The sequence below is a fragment of the Hemicordylus capensis genome, chromosome 6 (assembly GCF_027244095.1).
Source record: "Hemicordylus capensis ecotype Gifberg chromosome 6, rHemCap1.1.pri, whole genome shotgun sequence".
NCBI classification, from domain to species: domain Eukaryota; kingdom Metazoa; phylum Chordata; class Lepidosauria; order Squamata; family Cordylidae; genus Hemicordylus; species Hemicordylus capensis.
The window spans coordinates 108874075-108893180 of NC_069662.1; the positions used below are offsets into that span (position 1 = coordinate 108874075).

Here is a 19106-nt window from a genome sequence, read left to right on the forward strand (position 1 = left end):
AGATACCTGTATACTTAGACATATTGAGGATGCTATGGAGAGAAGTACATGATATCTGCAATGAAAATGTACTAAATACAGTGGAGATAATTTGTTGAAATTTTTTTCCCAACAAAAAGGTTCACAAAGCTATTTACATAGTTAAAGGAATGAAAAAATGATACCCTGTTTCAAAGGGGCTCGCAATATGCGGGGCGGGGGGGACCCATACTAAGGAGACCCTGGCAGCAGCCACTGGAGAGATGCTATTCTGGGCTGAATATGGATAGCTGCCCCCCCCCCAAATAATTAAAGAGCCATCACCTCTTTGCCCACTTAGCAGGGGTTGAGATAAGCATTTGTATACTACAAATAGAATAGAAAAGTAGTATCAGGGTTGGTCTGACATCTCACTCTTAATCATTTTGTAAGATATATGCCAGTAATGTTAATGTATTTGTTAACAAGACAGTAGCATTTCAGCATTCATCTCTATATTGGGAAATAGGATAAGAGTCCTGCAGAATTACAGTACAACCTGGGGACACACTCAAGAGGGATAGCCATGTTAGTCTGTTGCAACAAAAACAACAGTCTTTTGGCACCTTAAAGTCTTAAAAGATTTATTGTGTCATAAGCGTTTGTGAACTAGAACTTCTTAGAAAGAATGAAGGAAATTTCAAGAACTGAGAGCAAAGTCTACAAAAATCTAATATTCCAGAAGTCTTAAAAAGAACGAAACCAATTTTTTTTTTTGCAGGAAGTGATAGTTTAAAGTAATCTGAGACAGCAGTGCAGTAACTGTACATAAAGATTTCTCTGCTAAGATGTATGCACTACTTTCTCATAGAACTTAAAAGTTAATTTGCTGCTCCATGAAATTTCATCTTTACTTTAAAAGTTATCTACTTTTCCAAGTGCTTTTGAAATCCGCACCTTCCTGGCTGTTGATCTTCCAAATGTTCCCTGCAGACCCTACCTGCTCTTCTTTCCTAATAATATCTATTAAAAATATTGGCTAGATAAGCACACTAACTCTGATGATATTAATTATACCACATCTGTTCTCTTAAAATATATCCATTGCAATGTATTACAGTTGTATTAACTCTGGACTCCTTAATTCCTTTTCTTCATGTGCTGCCATCTTCACTGGTGAACACTGAAAGGATACAATAATCCCTGATTCTGTGGCTCAGTGGTTTGGGCATAACTCTCTCACTTAGTTTATGCCTCTCAGGTTTTAGTTTTAAAATCCCACAGTTTTCCTGGCTGCAAAGCAAGTTCCTTCAGGACCAGAGGTTTGTGCCTTTAGACATTTTTGCCCCTCCATGTCCAAAGTGGGTAGTGCAGATAAGTGGACAGATGCCTATTGAACAGGGGTGAAAAGAAAGTTGATCAGAATACTCGTAGATCCCTGAGGAGTAGATTGGCATGGGTTCTGACCCCTCAGTTCTTTAACAATGGGCATATCATAGAGAACTAGTGGCTTGGCTGAACTGCTGATTCCCAGATTGCACGGGGGAGGCTGACTTGTGATGTTAGGAGGCCTATGCTGACACTGGGCATGTTATTTGAGCCGACCAATGTCAGCTTGTTCTGCTCTACTTGTAGTCCAGAAGCCAACATCTGTAACCAAGATATGAAGTTGGTTACAGATGTCCGCTTCTGGGCTGCAAGAAGGGCAAATACGTTGACCTTGGTGGGTTTGGACCACGTGCCCAATGCCAAAATAACCCTCCTGACACCAGAAGTCGAGGTCATGCACATGCTCTGGCAACTGGCGGTTTGGCTGCCTCGCTGGTTCTCCATGACATGAGAAGCCTTCCAATAACAATAAAAACGTTATCTCCTCCCAGCACCTCTCCAAATTAAACTGCTGAAACAAATAAACCTTCTGGGGGGAAACCAGGAGCAAAGTTTTTTTGTCAAAGGTCCAGGGGTGGAACCACCATTGAGCGAATGGGTTCAAAGAACCTGAGCCACCACCCCTCAGGGACCATGCCTCACGGCTCCGACATGCCCCCCCATGTCTGATGTCAGACACAGAGGGTGCTGGTTTAGCTTCCGAGCTGCGCAGCCCTGGTCGGGATTTAAATGGCCAGTGCTGTGTTCGTGGCGTGGCCAGAAGCGGCTCTAAGGCAGGGAAGAGCAGCTCCTGGTCATGCTGTGAATGCAGCACCGGTCTGGCTCTAACTCCCAAACAGGGCTCTGTGGCCCCATTCGGGAGCCAGACCACGCCCCCCCCCGCATCTGTCGTCTGATAGGGTGTGTGGCTAGCCCCTGCATCTGACGTCAGATGCGGGGGTGGGGTGAACAGGGCGGTGGCAGTGGCTGGGCACGGGCCGCTCGCGGTCTGGAAATAAATTCCACCTGTTCCAAGTCACCTTGTTTCTTTAAGTGTATCTTTTCCTTCCTGAGCCATTGTCTTGCACCTGACTCTGGTTGGTGGACCTTTGAGTTGTATTTTTTAAAATAAAAAAAAAACATACACAAGCCTGAGGTCTGTTCATCCCTGCTAAATATAACTGGCATGGCACAAACCTCTGTTTGCACTTGCACAACTATATTAACAGCATAAGATTGGCTGGGTGTATTTTGACTTGAATGGAAAATGGGTGGAGTCACTAAAGTGCTATTTGGCAGAAGGATGCTAATATGTACATTATATGTGTACAGTACATATGTGCATATTTATAGCCTGCATTTCAGTAGGCTTATGAGATCACCTGGCATTCCATATGTTTGTGTGTGTGTCTGTCCATCTGTCCCTATCAACTTCACAATGCCTGGACCAATATGAAGCAAATTGGGTAGAGTTGTAGGGACACATAGGAACACTTGAACAGTGTATAGTTTGTGATGATGTCATCCAACCCAATTCAAGATAGTGGATGTTTAAACATTTGAGGTGCAAGTGGGCTAACTTGTGAACCGCCTAACGTATTTGAACCAAATTTGGTACAGTTGTAGTGAGTGACACCTCAACGGCATGATTTGTGATGATGTCATCCAGCCCAATTCAAGATGGCAGACATATGAACGTTTGAGGCACAAGTGGGCTAACTTTTGAGCCGCCTAACTGATTTGGGCCAAATTTAGTCCAGTTGTAGGAATAGTGAAAGGAAAGTGAGTAGATTTGTTCTTAGTAGAACAACTTGTTTGTTTATTTATCTAGCTTGCTTATCTAAAGACTTAGAATGGGTTAAGAATATATCCTTGCTTCATTCATGTCTTCCCAATAGCCCTGTGGGTAGGGTAGGGTGGAAATATCTTGAACATAGGAAGCTACCAACTCAGACCATTGGTTCATCTAGCTCAGTATTGTCTACATTGACTGGCAGCAGCTTCTTCAAGGTTTCATGCAGGAGTCTCCCTCAGCCTGTTTGGAGATCATGCAACAGCCCCTCCTTGAGGGTCGGGGAGGGGATATTACAGTCATCTTTCAGGAGATCCTCCCCATTACCAGGTGCCCGGTCAGGCAATCTCAGAATTTTGAGTGTTTGTCCTTGAGGGTGGGCCTCCGAGATAGGCTGGGGTTCTGCTGGTGTACCGACCACCCCGCTGCACTTCAGTCTCCCTACCTGAGCTGGCGGGGGTAGTCTTGGAGGTGGCCTTGGGTTCCCCCAGGCTTATTGTTTTGGGGGATTTCAATGTCCATGCTAAGGCCCCCCTAGTGGGTGCGGCTCAGGATTTCATGGCCTCCATGGCAACCATGCGCCTGTCTCAGTTGGTATCGGGCCCTACCCACATGACAGGACATACTCTGGATCTGGTTTTTGCTGACTGGGAAATAAATGATCTGGAGGTGGGGGAATTTGAGACAACTCCCTTGTCATGGACAGATCATCATCTGGTGGGGGTTTAGTTTGACTGCTCCATCTGCTCTCTGCAGGGGTGGTGGGCTGATTAGGATGGTCTGCCCCCAGAGGCTTATGGATCAGCTTGGATTCCAGACGGCCCTCAGGGAGTTTCCAGTGTCCAGAGCTGGTGACCCTGTTGAGGCCCTGGTAGATTTCTGGAATGGAGAGACAGCCTGGGCTGTTGACGTGGTTGCTCCTAAACGCCTTCTCCAGCTTGGTGGAGCCTGATCTGCTCCTTGGTTTTCTTCGGAGCTTAGGGCGATGAAACAACTCGGGCGACAGCTGGAGCGATGCTGGAGGAAGAGTCATGATGAATCCGACTGAACACGGGCTAGAGCCCATTTTAGGGACTACGTGGCGGTGGGGGCGAAGAAACATTTTTTCTCCACCTCCATTGCATCTGCTCAGTGTAGACCGGCGGAGCTGTTTTGTGTAGCAAAGACATTGCTGCACTCATCCCCCCAGACAAGGGGGGAGGAATCATCTAGAGCCCGCTGTGATCAGTTTGCATGTCACTTGGCAGATAAAGTCGCTCGCATCAGTGCCAATTTGGACTCCAGAGTTTTGGCAGTTCCGGCAGACGTGCCTCTGGTACCATCTGGTCGCGTTGTGTTGGATTCTTTTCAGTTGGTGCAGCCTGAGGATGTGGACAAGATCCTGGGCAGTGTGCGGGCAACATCGTGTGCTCTTGACCCTTGCCCTTCATGGCTAATAAAAGCTGCCAGGGAGGGTACAGGTGGGTGGGTGGAGGTGACTATTAATGCTTCATTAAGGGAGGGCAGGATGCCACTGTGCCTCAAGGAGGTGGTGGTAAGACCATTATTAAAAAAGCCCTCCCTTGATCCCTCCAACCTGAACAACTATAGACTGGTCTCTAACCTGCCCTTTTTGGGCAAGGTGATAGAGCGTGTGGTGGCGTCCCAGCTGCATAGAGTCTTGGATGATATGGATTATCTGGACCTTTTCAATCTGTCTTCCGCCCTGGGTATGGGACTAAGACTGCCTTGGTCGCTCTAGTGGATGACCTACTCCGGGAACTCAGGGGGAGTGCATCCCTGTTGGTTCTGCTGGACCTTTCAGCAGCATTCGATACCATCGACCATGGTATCCTTCTGGGCTGCCTCTCGAGTATGGGAATCGGAGGTACTGCGTTGCAGTGGTTCCGGTCCTTTCTTGAGGGGAGGGTCCAGAAGGTGGTGCTGGGGGACTACTGCTCGGCTCCGTGGCCACTGGCCTGTGGGGTCCCGCAGGGTTCGGTCTTGTCCCCCATGCTGTTTAACATCTACATGAAACTGCTGGGAGAGGTCATTCGGGGACTTGGACTGAGTTGTCAGCAATATGCGGATGACACTCAGCTCTATCTCTCCTTGTCACCTGACCCTAGGGAGGCAGTGGATGTCCTGAATCAGGGGCTGTAGGCTGTGATGGGTTGGATGTGGGCTAATAAACTGAAATTGAATCCAGACAAGACGGAGGTACTGTTGGTCAGTAGGAGAGCCAATCGGGATGAGGAGATTTTACCGGTTCTGGATGGGGTTGCACTCCCCTTGAAGGAGCAAGTACGCAGCTTGGGGGTACTACTGGACCCGGCTCTGCTTTTGGAAGCTCAGGTGGAGATGGTGGCCAGGGGTGCCTTTGCACGGCTTCGGCTAGTGCACCAGCTGCATCTCTCTCTCAAGAAGGCAGATCTGGCCACGGTTACCCATGCCTTATTATTATTATTATTATTATTAGTAGTAGTAGTAGTAGTAATCCAGCCTTAGTCACATCATGGCTGGATTACTGTAACGTGCTCTACGTGGGGCTGTCCTTGAAGAATATCCGGAAACTGCAGCCAGTGCAAAATCCGGCAGCTAGGGTTTTATTTGGAGCTGCCCAATGGGAGCACATCACACCCATTCTGAAAGACTTGCACTGGCTGCCAGTTCATTTCCGGGTCCAATTCAAGGTGCTGGTTTTGACCTTTAAAGCCCTGAACGGTTTGGGCCCGGGGTACCTGAGGGACCACCTGCTCCCAAGGGTTACTGCCCACTTGATAAGGTCATTTGAGGGGGCTCTGCTCCGGGTGGTGACAATGAGGGAGGCTCGGCTGTCGTGCACTCGGGACAGGGCCTTCTCTGTTGCTGCCTCCAGACTTTGGAATGCTCCCAGTGACCATTCGCTCTTTGGACTCCATCACAGTTTTTAGAAAGCTGGTTAAATCTTGGCTTTTTATCCAGGCTTTAACATGATTGTTTTTATTGCTGCTTCTATGTGTTTTTTACCCATGTATAGTTTTTATGTTTGTATTGTGTTTTATTGTGTTATTATGTTTGTATTATGTTTTATTGCTGCTTCTATGTGTTTTTTACCCATGTATAGTTCTTATGTTTGTAAAATTTATAAATTTTAAATTTGGTTTGTTTTTATATTTTTAGCTTAATATTTTAATTGTCATTTGATTGTATATTTTTTTAACTTTTGTAAACTGCATTGAGGTTGTTTTTAATGAAAGGCGGTATATAAATTCAACAATAAAATAAAATAAATGTCAGGGATTGTTTGCATGCAAAGCAGATGCTCTTCCACTGAGCTACAGCCCCATCCATGAAGGTACAGGATAGACAGTGGAAGAGACTAGCTCTTATCAATAGAAACTGGCTTCTGCTTCTGCTTCCAGTTGATGCCTCCTCTTTGGTCCAGGTAGGCAGGGGTACAAAAGAGTGGAAAGAACAAGGGGCTCTCAAAAAAGGCTTGAAATCTCACAATTTCAATACCTGTAGGTGCATCTTTTTTTCTTTTTTTCTTTTTACACAATAGACTCTAGATTACATCAGATGGACAGAGACCTAATACAGTTTGAGGCAATACAGACCTTAAACAGTTTGAGTGACTTTTCTGTGCAGGTGGTACTCTAAAGGCATGGCTTTAACAAAATATCTGGACCACTTCTTGGAAGATAAAGAATTGTTCTGCCTCAAAAGACTAAGTAAATTAAGCCCCTATTAATGCAGAGCAACTAACTCTTTTAAAAAGAGTTTGATTTGATGTATGATTTGAGTAAATGGTTATAATAAGATGGCAGGGTGAGGGTAAATGTATTGTTGTTTTCTTGTACATGTATCATTTTGCATACTCTGTTAAATATATATGTTTGAAATATATGTTTAATACATTTTTAGTAGCAGCCACTTTGTAGGCTGACAATGCAATACTGGTCATGTCTACTCAGAGGTAAGTTCAGTGGGACTTTCTCCCTGGTAAGTGTAACAGGATTTCAGTTTAATCATATTTTGTAGGAAAGTGTGGATAAATGTTAGAAAGGATGCAATTATAAGAGAATCTATTTCCATCTATGGTGGAATAAAAACCAACATTTTCGAGTCTCATTAAGACTAAAGTCCCCTGCTAACTGAGCAAAGAGGCTCCTCTTTAAAGTGGTGGTTCTCTTCATTTATCAGGGGGAGAACAACTGTTCCTATCCATCCCCAGCACAGCACCCCTCCAGTAGCTGTTGCTGGTGTCTATCTTAGGTTTCCTTTTTTGGATTGCGAGCCCTTTGGGGACAGGGAGCCATCTTATTTATATCTATGTAGACTGCTTTGGGTATTTCTGTTGAAAAGCAGTATATAAATATTTGTCATATTCATAAAGTTAATGAGAATATAGGCAGTCATCTCCCAAAGAACCTGATAATGATATTATTGAAGTAGGTTGATGATCACACAATCTCAATGGACTGAAAAGACCTGATTACCTATTTTACAATAAGGAGCAAAAAGCAGGTGAAGGGAGCCTAGCCTGCTTTTGGCTGATCGCCTGCTGCCACGGCAGCAAACCCTCCTAATTCCTCCTCCCCTTAGCTGAGGCTAGCGGAGTGAGTGCTCCGCTAACCCCATCTTCTTGATCGTGTATTGCCATGGCGTGGCAACATACAAGGAGACCCCCAGCAGGAAGCCTCCTGACCCTGGGGGTCTGTCCAGGATGCCCTGTGCACTTGTGCAGGGCATCCTGGAACTTCCGGGGGGCGCACAGCCCCCGATCCCCCGCAGCCCCCGCTGGCTCCATGATGGAGCCGGCAGTCGTGTAGGCAGCCAGTCCGGCCATCCTGGGCTGTCTGGGGACCGTCTGTGGGGAGAGTGGACTCTTCCCACAAACCCTCTGAAGGCGGGTCTCACCTATCGTGAGATTGGCCTCAATAACTGCCAAATCAGGTCTAGCTAGAAATGGTATGTTAAAGTTTTACCCACAAGGTTTTTTCCAAGTTCTTTATGTTAGAAATGGGGTGTGTGTGTTTAGGGGTCATCTCAAATTCAGAGTCTTCTTCCTTTCAGCTAAATACAGGTATAGCATGTATCTAACCTGTATTCTTTAAGGGAGTTGACTTAAATTCAGAGTTGTCTTCTATTTGAGTAAATACAGTAGTTATCTAATGTTTGGAGCATGTTTTTCACAAAGAAATGGATCCAGCAGAGACTAGTACCATTCATTTCAGAAAACCAGAACTGTTTGTGGAAGTTCGGTTTACTTTTATTATTACTTGCTCTAAAACAATCTCTTACAAATGGTTTCAGGACCAAAAATATTCCAAAACTTACTAAGGAGCAAATAGAAATTATGAATGCTCCGATAACAGTTATGGAAGTAATAGAAGTAATAAATCAAGCCAAGCCCAACAAGGCCCCCGGGCCTGATGGACTGTCAGCTTTATACTATAAGTCATTTAAAGATCAAATTTTACAACCTCTTCAATGGACTATGAATGATATTTTACAAAAAGGGACTATGCCAGATTCGTGGAAGTACGCAAATATTCCAGTAATCCCCAAACCAGATCAAGACTTAACGTTAGTTAAAAACTATAGACCAATTTCACTTTTAAATAATGACTATAAACTTTTTGCTGCTATTTTGGCAAGAAGAACGAAGGTTATACTGAGGCATTTTATTCATTAAGATCAAGCTGGATTTTTGCCAAAGAGACAATTGAGAGATAATGTCGGAACAGTCTTGAATGTACTGGAGTACTATGAAAAACATAATGATAAACAGATGGCGATGATTTTTTTGGATGCAGAGAAAGCTTTTGACAATATTTCGTGGCAGTTTTTGTGGAGATTACTAGAGGTAATGACTGCTGGCAATAATTTTATTAGGGCAATTAAGACAATTTATTTGGAGCAATATGCTAAGATTATTGTAAATGGGGAATTATCAGACAACTGTGTAATACAAAAAGGGACTATACAAGGATGTCCACTTTCCCCATTGCTTTTTATATTGGTTCTAGAAGTGCTTTGTAGAACTATTAGAGACGATGATAAATTACACGGTCCCAAAATTAGGAAACAGGATTATAAGCTGAGAGCCTTTGCAGATGATGTTGTGCTGTTTTTAGAGAATCCAATGGATAAGATTGAAAGACTCTTGGATAAAATACAACAATTTGGTCAGCTGGCTGGATTCTATATAAACAAGATCAAGACTAAGGTGTTAACTAAAAATATGGATCAGAAAACCAAGGACAGATTCTCTGAAATAAGTGAGCTGAAAGTGGAGAAGAAAGTTAAATATTTGGGGGTTTGGTTATCAAATAACAACTCCCTGTTGTTTACAAATAATTATGTTAAAATATGGAATTCAGTGAAAATTGATTTACAAAGATGGTCTAAAATGAATCTGTCTTTAATGGGAAGAATTTCAGTGGTGAAAATGAATGTCTTGCCTAAAATGTTGTTTCTCTTTCAGACTATTCCCATAATTAACACTTTAACTTATTTTAAGCAATGGCAGAAGGATATAACTAAGTTTGTTTGGCAGGGGAAAAGACCAAGAATTAATTTTAAGAATCTAACAGATGCAAAGGAAAGAGGTGGTCTTACCTTGCCAGACTTAAGGTTGTATTTTGATGCTGTTTGTTTGACATGGTTAAAAGAATGGATAACGTTAAGAAACCCTAGAATTCTTGATTTAGAAGGATTTGACAGAAGCTTTGGATGGCATGCGTATTTGTAGTATGAAAAAAGTAAAATATATAAAGATTTTTTGAACCACTATGTGAGAAGGAGTTTAATGAGGGTGTGGTTAAAATACAAAAATTGGTTTGAACCTAAAACTCCGTTATGGGTATCTCCGATTGAAGCCTTATCACGTAAAGAAGTAAATATGCAAATGTGCTGGGGTACCTATAGGGATTTGTTACATTTTCAGGAAAAGGATTGTAAGTTAAAAAGCTTAACTGAAATACAAGATTTGGTTAGAGATTGGTTTCAGTATCATCAGTTAAATGAGATGTATAAGAAGGACCTTAATGTCGGATTTGAGGACCAGACTTCAAATTTCGAGACGGAATTATGTCAAAACGATGAAAAATTAGTATCTAAAATGTATAAACTGTTGCTTTTGGAGGAGACAAAAGAGGAAGTGGTTAAAACAACTATGATAAAGTGGGCTCAAGATGCGGGGCGTAATATAGAAATGGCAGCCTGGGAAAAGTTATGGAAAAATGACTTAAAATTTACTGCATGTTATGCTATCAAAGAAAATTATTATAAAATGATGTATAGATGGTATCTGACACCAAAAAAACTGGCATTAATGTATAAAAATGTTTCAAACAAATGTTGGAAGTGTGGACATTTTGAAGGCACATTTTTTCATATGTGGTGGACCTGTGGGAAGGCTAAAGCCTATTGGGATATGATATATAATGAATTAAAGAAAATATTTAAAATGACATTTCCTAAGAAGCCAGAATCCTTCCTGCTGGGAATAACACAAGGTGCCATTTCTACAACCAATTTAACATTTTTTATGTATGCCTCCACGGCGGCTAGAATTATATATGCACAGAAATGGAAGTCTAGTGAACTGCCTTCAAAAGAAGACTGGCTGATAAAAATTTTGGAATATGCGGAGATGGCAAAACTTACAGCACTACTGAGAGATCAAAACTTGGAATGTTTTAAAGAAGATTGGAAACCATTTTTGTTGTATCTAAAGAATTACTTTCCTACTATGGACTTGACAGCAGGGTTTGAAATTTAGTATAAATCACAGGTTGGTTAGATTAATTATGTTTGTAAGGGTTTGAACTTATGTTTTGATTTATTATCATAGCAAGGGTAAATTTTATAGTTGTTGATTCACGAAGAAAGGTGAGCGGGAAGTCCTCCCTCTTTGTGTGTATTTTTAATGAATGATAATATTGTTATTGTTAAAATCAATAAAAATTGAACTTGCAAAAAAAAACCAAAAACTGATAATGTTTGAAATGACAGAAAGGCCAACACATTCAGAGTTGTATATTTTTATATAAAGATGTCATTTAAAAATAATGCTATATAAGTCATTTTGCATTTAACATTTGCATTTAACAAGCAAATTCAATGAGCTCCCCCCCCCCAATGCCTTCTGTAGTAGTCTGTACCTTCCTTCATAATAATATTGCTAGTCTGAAATTCTTCACAATTTATGAAGGGTAAAAAGGGCAATAACATGTATGCTGATTTTAAGAATCTATTGCAGATCTTTCAAGTTCTGGTCTATAATAAAACCATTTTAAGCTTGGAAAACAAACAAAAAACAACAACAAATGGTTAGGGCAACAAAATATTGTTGTTTTTTATTTTATATTATCCCCCCCCCCCTATTTTTGTGTGTGTGGATAATCTGATTGCTTTGGGAGTAAGTTACTTTTATTTTCATTTTTGTACCTCATTACTGTTCCATTCACTGTTCCAAATGAATGGAACAGTACAAGTTTACATTAAATATATTTGCATTAGAAAGCATTGTACACATTTTAAAAGCAATGCTGTATAAGCATTTCAAATCATAATAAAATGATTTGATGATAAATAAGATTAAAAACAACAACAACAACCCTGTAAGGTAGATTTTCTGGAATGAGCCTTCCATACCCAAGGCCACCCATAGAGCAGAGATCCCACATCCTAACCCAAATTCTAGCTGCCGCACCACAGTGACACAAATCCCTGAATACGATTTAAAAGCTTTATTTAGTAATTTGCTTCAGCCTCAAACGTGGAAGGACTAAAAGGAGGGGGGCGTAGAAGCGCAAACTTACACAAGTAAATATTTTCAGTAACCTCATACTTCTAATGGCTATCAATGTAGCATTCACTATTCCAAATGAATGGAACAGTATATGTTTATACTAATCAGCTGCAGTTCCTACCGAAAGGAAAACAGGTTTTGAAAAGGAACTCACCAGAACTAAACAAATAATCAGAGTAACTTATGCTCTTTAATCCTTCTGTATTTTGCGGGCACTCATTACTGCCTGTGATTTTTGAAAGTAATAAAACATCTTGTCCAAGATGACAGACATACCGAAACCTCTGGAATATCTCCTGCAAGGACCGGGCTGCAGGGATTGAGCACCAAATATGGCATGCCAGCTTGCCACCAGCTCTACAAGCTACTCAGACCACTGGAATGTAGAACAAACGACCCAAAAGAAGAGCTTAATGGAGATTAATAGAGAAAGCAGAGAAGATGGAGCAATGAGTTGGTTGGCAAAAACTGCTGAAATGGCTATTGCATTATTCAGCACTTGCATGTTTTAAAATTCTTTATTATCCAGTGTGGCTCTAATTTCCTTCTACTATCAAAAACAAACACAGCATAAGATTGAACCTGTAAAACAGAGTTTAATGCATAGAGAATTTGTCCCAAACCAGTGCATCCTTGCAGCAGTAAAGAAGTTCAGAATTAGTCAAGAGAAGGTAGAAAGACTTCTGCAAAAACCACAGAGGTGATTAAGGACACAGTGGTGTTCCAAAAGGGTTAATCTGCATTACTATTTTGGAACAGCTAATATCCCACAATACATCACTGCAAGGTTGTACTAAATTTATATGTGGCACAAGATAAGAAGATAACAGTGTTACCAGGTTAAGTCCACAGATGACTCATTTTTGCATCCTGTCCATTTTGGAACAAACATTCATAACTAGGCCTCAGAGCATGTCTTCCATGGCCATGCAAGTCAGTTATTTAATTATTGTTCTTGATCAGCAATTCCCAACCTTGGGTCCCCAGATTGGACTTCAGTTTCCATCCATTGTAGATGGGGATGATGGGAGTTGTAGTCCAACAACATCTGCAGACCCAAGGTTGGGAATCCCTGATCGAGATGAATAAGGAGCGTCTCAACCCAGCTTTGGTAAGGCACCAAGGCAAGCAGGGCTACCAGGCCGACAAGGTGTGTTGTGTTGTGTTGTTGAGAAGTTTATGTTATGTTGTTGAGAAGTTTGTCCCAGTGGTGATCCTGTAGATAGGGTGAAGTCAGAAGGAAAAAGGGAGGGAAAGGAGAAGGAGAAAATGGAGTTTCTGAATAAACTTCTAGTTTCAATCTACATAAGATTTCTTTGTGTCTATTAAAGAAGCAGCTATAAAACATTTGGCAAAGAGATTTTTGAACCAGCTGATCGTGTGAGCCTGCAAAGCTCGTGAATATTCGTGCAACTTCATTTCCTTACATTACTGGGCTTAGTAGAACTGCTTTCTACTATCACTGCTGCTAATTGTTTCTCCAGCTTTCTGACCTGCACAACCCCTGAAGGTACTTTTTCTTTATCAATCTTGGACTCTGTTGTTCACTGGATGCCCACTGCAGCATAGCCTAGATCCCACCACTACCTATTTTTTTGTCCATCCCAGGAGAACTTGCTCTTCATTGGAAACAATGGAAGTCCTATTTCTGCCATTTCCTCCTCACCATACAGACCCCTGATTTTACTCCAGCAGAGCAGGAAGCTATATTGCTTCACTGCCTGGGCCCTGAAGGCCAGAGAATATATAATCGCTTGCCCTTTGCTGCCAACTTGGAAAGGGATGCCAATTCTTATAAAGCTGCTCTTCAAGCCTTAGACAATCATTTCAACACTCCTTTGAATGTGACTGTTGAACGTTACAAGTTCTATTCTAGATCCTAACTGTCTGGTGAATCTATTTATCACAGCAGTGTGTGACTTAAGTGTAACCTGTGAGTTTGCCAGCTTTACTGATGAAATGATCAAGGATCAGATTGTTATGAAAACAAACTATTCCAAACTGCATAAAAACTGCTATTGGAGCAGAAATTTACCTTGGATAAAGTTATAGAGATGGCTAGGAGGGTGGAAAATGCTCTTCACTGTGCAAACTCACTCCCTTTGTTACATCAAAGGAGTTTCAGTCTAAATCTCTCCAAACCCAGTCTTCTCATATGGCACTGCCCCAGAAAGTGGCAGCACAAGAAAAGAAGAGCTACCACTGCTACTGATGTGGAGACTCTGCCCACAAAGCCAATTTTGCTCACTGTCCTACACAGAAGGTAACTTGCAACAGGTGCAAAAAAGGGGGACACTTTGCTAAGGTGTGCATGTCTGCTGTCTGCTCCATTACTGATTCACTATATGAAAAGGATGAAGCAGATGAACTGCTTTCTGAAAATGTTTTAAGTATGACAGAATCGGAGCCTGCTTTTCCCCATTGTCAAATTAAACTTAATGGCCATGGAGTGCAGATACTGACTGATTCTGTTTCTCCAAACACTCTCATTTCCCATCTACTTTACAAGGAACTGCTTACTACATCAGATTTGCACTTGCAGCCTTCAGATATCCACCCATGGGGATATGGAGGTTCCCCTATTGCCATAAATGGGTACTTCACTGATCTTCTGGAATACAAAGGATGTACTGCAGAAGGGAAATTGAATGTGTCACAAAAAGGAGTCTCAATATTGGGCTAGCAACATCAGAAAGATCTACGGATATTGTCAGACCCAAATAGCATGGAACTCATATTACAGATGATGGAGCATTCATCTGCTGATATGACTGCTGATTTCTTGGATGTTTTTGCTGATGCTCCTGGCACTGACATGCATTTCAAATATAAAATTTGAATGAAGATAAATGCAATACCTTTTGCACAAACCACACAAAGTGAGGAATGCACCCATATATAGCAATGAACTTACTGCTGCTTACTCTGAAAGAGGCCTCAGTGTACACAATTTTGGACTTGTCTTTGGCCTATCATCAAATTCATCTGGTCAAAAGTTCTCACAAATACACAGCCTGCATTACCCAGAGGGTCTTTTTCAGTACAAAAGACTTTCATTTGGATTAGCCTTTGCAGCTTTGGTATTTCAAAGAATGATGCATGCAATTTTGGAGATTACAGATGGCATCACTTACTTTCAGGATGACATATGGCAAAACTATTGAGGAACATGATGCTAAACTGACAGAAGTCTTAAGAAAACTCCAACACAGACTTAATATCGCTGCAGAGAAAAGTCAGTTTTGCACACACTCAGTGACGAACTTGGGATACATATACCTCAGAGTGGTGTACATCCCAAAACAGACTTGGTGAAAGCTATTCAGGAAGCACTAGAACCACACAACAAGGATGCACTTCAATCATTTTTAGGACTTTGTGAATATTACCTAAATTTGTTAGACAATTTATCTCCAGAATTGCTCCATTGTGTCTTCTTTTTAAAAAGAATGTAGCATTTAACTGGGATGCAACCTGCAAGGCTAGTTTTCAGTCTATGAAATCAGCCATTGTTGAAAGCCCTGCTCTCACTTCTTTTAACACCAACAGGCACACTATTGTAACCTCTGATGCTTCTGAATATGGTTTGGGTGCTGTCTTGACCCAGCAAAAATGGGACAGGAAAGTTACAGTTGCCTTTGCTTCCAGAATGATTTCTCTTTGGAGAAGATATATCCTGTCATGGCGGGGGGGGGGGTGTAGCTCTAGCATGTTTCTGAGCAGAGATGCACTTAAGGCCATACTTGTGGAGCAGAAAATTCACTTTACAGTAAATTTACAGTCAGACCATAAACACTTATCTGCTTTATTTGCTACTTGGGGATCAAGTCCAGCGACCGCAAGAATAGCCAAATGGATCATCAGACTTATGGACTTTGATTTCCTAGTGGAACATCTTCCAAGTCTCCAGAATACAACTGCAGATTGTTTATCTTGACTTCCATTTCAAGGCCAAGAGGAGATCCCAGAAGAAGATGATGAAAGAGTGGCAATTGTGTAACTAGCTTCATCTAATCATAGAGTGATCACGTCTTCTGAGTGGAAAGCGGCCTTCGGTGCTGATTATGTGCTTACTGAACTTAAACCTTTCATAACTAATGGATAGTCATGCAAAACAAGGTACCTGGATACCTGCAACCATACATGCACATAGCGAGTGAGCTGTCCTTTCTCAATGAGCTTTTGATGAGGACTGATTGTTTGGTGGTGCCAACCTCCTTTCAAGCTAAGTGATCAAAATTGATCCATGAAGGTCACCTGGCTATGAGCTTGACTAAAAGGCATATCAGAGAAAGTTTGTGGTGGCCAGTTCTGGACAAACACTTTGAAAGTATAATTAGGCACTGTATTGCTTGTGTTGTATCTGACAAATCACAGAAGACTTTTACCACCCCCTTGACTCCAGTAGACTATGCCAATGGTCCTGGGGGAAACTTGCTCTGGATATAATGGCACCTTTTGATAACCAACCACAAGACAAAGATTTGTTATACTGATGGCGGATTACTAATCCAGGTGGCCAGAAGTTTCATTTGCTGACAACATTACTACAAACAAGGTGATCCAGTTCATGACTGCAGTTTTTACAAAGGGAAGTTCTTCCTAAAGAACTAGTGACCGACAATGGGACACAGTTTACCTCATTTGAAATGGAGCAATACTCACATGACCATGAGATAAAACACAAGACTTGTTTCTTGTACAATCCTCAAGGGGATGGTTGAATTAAAAGAATGAACAGATTGGTGAAAGAAAGTTTACAGCTGGCTACTATGCAACAACAACCTTGGGAAGAGGCAATCCATGAAATTCTATTTACTTATCTCACTTCTCCTCATTCTCCTACAGGAAAAACACCTTCTGAAGTGCAGGGAGGATGCAAAGCTACCACCAAACTTACCCATGGCAACAATTGATAGGGTTTTCCATGCCATCTCACTCTGAGAGTGCAGAGATTTATGATCGGGTAAAGGAGAAGCAACAAAAATACAAATTGTATGTGAACATTTCTGGTGGGGACTTTGTTCGAGTATGGCTGCCTTATAAAGTGAGAAAGGGATGTTCCCGATATTATGGACCAAAATAAATTATTGAAATCCAAGGAGCTTCTGTCATAATGGATGATGGATAGAAATGGAACAGTCTGAAACTTTCCAGCATGCATTCTATGAGACAAGAGGGAAGAGAGACTGATCTCAAGAGAGGAACTGGAGAGGAATTTGATCTTATCTCCAGTTTTGACCTCACAGAGAAAGCTGATGAAAGTAATGGACCATCCTCTGCACCAGAAAAACAACATCACTAACAGTTCCTGTGTCAGAGACCCCAAGAACTAGGAGAAGTGTGTACAACAGGAGACTACCTAAAAGACTTCTAGACTTTGTCACTGAATTTAAATTAATTTAATTTTGGTTGTTATAAATAGGAGGGATATGTTATATTCTATCTAGTAATCTTTTATGTTGTGTTGTTGAAAAGTTTGTTCCAGTGGGGATCCTGTAGAGAGTGTGTGGAGTGGGGGGTGAGGGAGTCAGAAGAGAAAAGGGAGGAAAAGGAAAAAATGGAGTTTCTGAAGAAACCTTTAATTAAATCTACATAATATTTATTTGTGCCTATGAGGGAAGCAGCTATAAAACACATAGCTATAAGGCAAAAGAACAGCTGGAGCTATGACCTCATAGAGGAGCTGTTGAACCAGCAAAAGAGATTATATGGATAGCGGGACCCCTTCCCCTTTCTGGACTCTTAAGGCACCCATCCTCCCTAGGAGGCATTTTGGCTGCTTTAGTCTGCCTCCTGAGAAGATGCATCAAGAGGGAGACTCTAAGCAGCCAAGAATGTGCTCCATCTTTGCAGCTGGAGCTCGGTCTGGACCCAGGGTTGCCTCTATTCCTGGGGGTTCAGGGCTGATGGAGGGGGCTTGAGGGAATGCAACAAAGCCCACCTAGGGGTGCTACGTTCCTAAGGACAGGGGCGTAACTATAATAGGGCAAGGGGAGACAGTTGTCTGGGGGTCCCTTGCCCCCCCCGAAGCAAGTCACATTACTGACTTGCCCAGCCGCGCACCCACCCAGGATTCCTTCAGTTGTATTAATTCTCCGAAATCGATGTGAGTGTTAAGACCTGGAGCTAGCAGAAGAGCATTCATTCATTCATCCATTTATTACATTTATATCCCACTCTTCCTCCAAGGAGCCCAGAGCGCTGTACTACATACTTAAGTTTCTCCTCACAACAACCCTGTGAAGTAGGTTATTATTATTATTATTAATAATAATAATTCGATTTCTATACCGCCCTTCCAAAAATGGCTCAGGGCGGTTTACAAAGAGAAATAAAACAAATAAGATGGCTCCCTGTCCCCAAAGGGCTCACATTCTAAAAAGAAACATAGAACACACACCAGTAACAGTCACTGGAAGTACTGTGCTGGGGGTGGATAGGGCCAGTTACTCTCCCCCTGCTAAATAAAGAGAATCACCACGGTAAAAGGTGCCTCTTTGCCCAGTTTTTAGGCTGATAGAGAAGTGACTGAACCACCTCTGTTTGGTTCGGCCCTGGACTGAACCATTTGGCCCAGGACTGAAACCCACCCCCCGCCAGGCCATTCGGAGGTGGTGGTGCCGCAAATGTTGGTTTTTTTAGAAATCAATTATCCCCTCTGGGGGGCTTCTCTGAGGCCACCGGGGGGTGTCTGGAGGTTCCCCCTCCCCACATTTGCCTCCATTATGTAGTAAATTGCCCTGTTAGGGCATTCTTTGGCCCTTTCCAGGCTTCCCTCCATCGTGATGGCCATTTTGGAGGCTGCTGCGCATGCCCAATGGACCTCTGCATGGCCGGGTCATGACCACCAAATCTCCTTTGGCTGATCATACCTGCCCTTGTGGAATAGTGGAGATCGTCTATTCAACATCACCAACGGACTAGGTATATATCAAGAGGTATAGTAATATAACAAAATTAACAAACGTCCTGTTATTTTGTCCCTTATATAAATATTGCTGCTAGGTACTCCTGGACACTACAGTAAAAAAACAATGTTACGCTCCTGTTATCAAATAACAAGGCAGACACTATGTATAATGTGGCTAAATTTTGTGTGGCGGCTGTTGAGATCCAACAACAACTGACAGCTGACCCTTAGGTCAAATTAGTATATGTGATGATTGTAGATTATACCTCTTATCTGTTAGTATGAAAGGTTTA

General features: G+C 42.0%; 1 long non-coding RNA gene across 2 annotated transcripts in view; it reads right to left on the reverse strand.

Moving 5' to 3' along the window:
* Nucleotides 1-384: 384 nt before the first annotated feature.
* LOC128329996 (uncharacterized) overlaps nucleotides 385-19106 on the reverse strand; it is a 29983-nt gene continuing 11261 nt past the window's right edge. For both annotated transcript variants that reach the window (XR_008309910.1, XR_008309911.1), the window contains exon 3: nucleotides 385-1348. This is a non-coding gene — a long non-coding RNA (uncharacterized LOC128329996). The remainder of the gene's footprint in view (nucleotides 1349-19106) is intronic.